General features: G+C 39.3%; 1 pseudogene; it reads left to right on the top strand.

The window, feature by feature from the left end:
* Positions 1–1,678: 1,678 nt before the first annotated feature.
* On the top strand, positions 1,679–3,034 carry LOC120296286 (annotated as a pseudogene).
* The last annotated feature ends 599 nt before the right edge of the window (positions 3,035–3,633 follow it).

Below are 3,633 nucleotides of genomic sequence, written 5' to 3'. Positions count from 1 at the left end.
TTGCCCCAACATAAACATCCAAGTCATCTTCAAGTAGTCGTCCATAACTATTAGCATTAATATGGCACTTCTTCTCGAAAAAAAAAATGCGACATCCATCAAATATCCAAGCAAATCAATTCTACAATTTCCATGATAGTCATACTAGACTGCACTTTTCCTGTTTACTTAAGTTACTTGCATCAATTCAATTTTTCGGCCACATGACTATTATATATATAGAGAAAATGCCACCAAAAATTCCAAACTTTGCCCAAAGTGACAAATTTACCCCAAATTTTTTTTTTGTGATATGAAAAATCTCAAACTTTGCAAACTGTAACACATTTACCCCATTAAAGCATTTTCGTCTTATTCTTTTTCTTTTTTATTTTTATTATTTTCTTCTTCTCTCCGCCGGCCCCCGGCGAAGGGAAGCTAGCATTGGCAATGGCTACCCTCGCTAGCATCAATCGAGGGCTGCCCTCGTCAACGTCTGGTGAGGGTCGCCCTCACCTAGGCTAACGCCGGCGAGGGGTGCCCTCACCCAACACAAGCGAGGGCGGCCCATGTTGGCATTGGGCGAGGGTTTGGCGAGGGCACCCCTCACGGCGTTGGGCGAGGGCTCCCTCACCAAACCCTTGCCGGCGTCCCTCGATGGCCACCCTCGCTCGACGCAGCAAGGGCAACCCTCATCGGCGTCGGGCGAGGGCCTCCCTCGCCAGACCCTCACCAGATCTAGCAAGGGAGGCCCTTGTCGACGTCAAGCAAGGGTGCCCTCGCCAGATCTGGCAAGGGAGGCCCTCACCAGCGTTGGGCAAGGGTGCCCTCGCGGATCGAGGGAGGCCCTTGCCTAATGCCAACGAGGGCTGACCTCACCTAACATCGGCAAGGGCGGCCCTCGCCAGACATCGACTTCCCTTTGCCAGCTCCAGCAAAGGGAAGAAAGAAGAAAAAGAAAAAGTTTTTAAAAGTAAAAAGACCAAAATGCCCCTATGATTTAAGGTAAATGTGCAGGGTTTTTTGTGTCACAAATGAAAGTTCAAGGTAAATGTGTCATGATTAGATAACTTCGGGGTTTTTATGTCATAGAAAAAAGTTTGGAGTAAATTTGTCACTTTAGGCAAAGTTTTTGGTTTTTGGTTTTTGGTTTTTGGTTTTTGGTTTTTGGTTTTTGGTGGTTTTTTTTTATATATAATGTAATCTCTCATTTTCGGACTCACATTTTTTCTTTAGAGTGATAGTTTTTCCACACTTTGTATCTCTTCGTGACAATTGCCCATTTGATTACCACTTTGATATGAGACGGCATATAAAATGAATGATCATTTATTTCTTAAGGGTAATCACAAGATCTAACGTAAACCCTCTCGTTTTGGAATACACCATCAATACGCGAGGGGATTAGGTCAATAGACTGTGCCCGTAATTTCGCTGAATTTCCATGAATTCTAACAAGCGCAATATGAACAATGGCTGAAGGTTTGCTTTACATTGATCTTGTTCTTCCTTATTTGATTTTTACATTTAACATTTGGTATCATAGCTTATTTAGTGCCTCTTCTTTATTTTTGTCGAATTTTTGGTGTACTTTTCGGGCCTTTTGAAGATGAACAGTAATTCGACCATTTTGGGGTCAACAGGAAAATCTCTGATTCCAGCCAAATTCCGACGACCCATTGCTCAACCTCGAACTAGTATGGTCACACCGCCATGGGGAAGAGTAAGTGTAAGTTATTTCGGCATATCAATATTCACCGGATGTTAATCAGGCATCGGAAGTCAGAGTAGTTCAAGGTTTGCATTTGAGGAATTTTGTTTGATTCGGGGCCAATTACTTTATTATTTTTGTCAAAACTTGGACCTATATGGTCGTGCCAACGTGGTCTTCAAAATCCATCGTTTATTTTGGTCTGAGATTGGGCCACCGGAGAAGTAACAGACGGCGAAATGGCCAAAAAGGGCTAGAAAAGGCCTTATGTTCGCGCGGAGGAAGAAACACGTGGGATTCATGCACGCAGAACCGCTGGCGCGTGGGCGCCACACGCCCGCTCCCGCACCCGCGCACCTGGCAGGTGGGTGCATGGCATGCGCCTGATGCGCTTCTATACCTTTTCCAGCGTTTTCTATGATTCTGCACTTGGTCGCTTTATTTACTCTTTTGCCCCTTTGCCGCATTTAAAATTTCCATTTTGCCTTTCCTACAATTTTACAACTATGCCATTGGCCGATCTATTTACTATTTTGTCCATTTGTGCATTTATTTATTATTTTTCCCTTTCATGCATTTTTGTGAATATTTTATACATGAAATCAAATGTCGAGTGGTCCATATATTTTAATTAGTTAGAGAGTAGCCACAACATCTTTAATTAATTAAATTATATATTAAAAGCCTCCGAACTACATTTGGAAATGGACATTCATTGTAATTAATTTTATTAATATGATGAATTTTATCTCACGGGAATTTTCATTATATTAATATGATTAATTAGGATGAAAGATCGTGTTATTTTTTTAATTTACCCACAAGGATTAAGGAAGGGAATATAATATGGTAGTTTCTTCATGATGTAAATATAAATCTATTTAATTTAAAAACTTAGCCCATGAGCAAATTTTATATTATGTGATTCATATTTATGACATATTTACATTGGTAAAATATGATTTATATATATTTTGCCTCAAATTTTATGACGTAAGCCTGATTGTTTGATATGCAGTTTTACAAGCCTAAAAGGCCTGCGAGTGCCTTCTCCGTCTTCATGGAAGAGTTTAGAAAGCAATATAAGAAGAAACACCCTAATAATAAATCCGTGGCTGCTGTTGGCAAAGCCGGGGTAGACAAGTGGTTGTCATTAGCTAATGCTAACCTTATATAGCCAAGGCTGGTGAATGGAAGGTTGAGTATGAGAAGAGCATGAAAGCTTACATCGAAAGACAGGCTGAAGGTACCAAAACAGATGAAGAGGAGTCTAAGAACTCTATGTCCGAGGTGAACAGTGAAGACGAAGATGAGGAAAGCAGTGTGGAGGAAGATGATGAGTAGATATCTACAGAGGGAAGATACCTTTTATCTAATTCATCAGAGCGGTTTAATCTGATGCTCATTTATTTTTTGTGGTGGCTCTCTGATTTTGGTCCCTTTGAATAATGAAAATGAGCACATGCATATATCTCTTTTGATAGTGTATATCTTTGATTGATTATATTTAGGCTCTGTTCGTTTTACCAAAAATAACTGCCAAAAAAAACGTTTTTCAGATTTTCTAACGTTTATTTCGCAGAAAATAAACTAATTGATGAAAACAATTTTCTGCTATTAGTTAAGAGTAGGGAAAGTGTTTTCCACTTTTCAAAAATATAAAACATTTTCCTCCTTACCAAAAAAAAAAAAAAAAAGCATTTTCCATAACCTCTTCCACATCATCTTCTTTCACCAATCATATTTTCATATATATATTATATACTTTTGTCTACTTTAAATTCTAGCGCTTCCTCCTTTGTTATCTTCAGACTTTAATTTGGTGTGTAAATTAGAAAATAGAAAGAAATCCAGCCTTAATTCGACCATAAATAAATAAATAATTAAACCATCTTCACTTGCCTCAACCTTGCTCACCTTATTCACCACTCTCTCGCAACTTG

The sequence above is a fragment of the Eucalyptus grandis genome, chromosome 1 (genome assembly GCF_016545825.1).
Source record: "Eucalyptus grandis isolate ANBG69807.140 chromosome 1, ASM1654582v1, whole genome shotgun sequence".
Lineage (NCBI taxonomy): Eukaryota > Viridiplantae > Streptophyta > Magnoliopsida > Myrtales > Myrtaceae > Eucalyptus > Eucalyptus grandis.
Note: the sequence above shows the minus strand (reverse complement) of the source record. Positions and strands in the feature narration are given on the sequence as shown.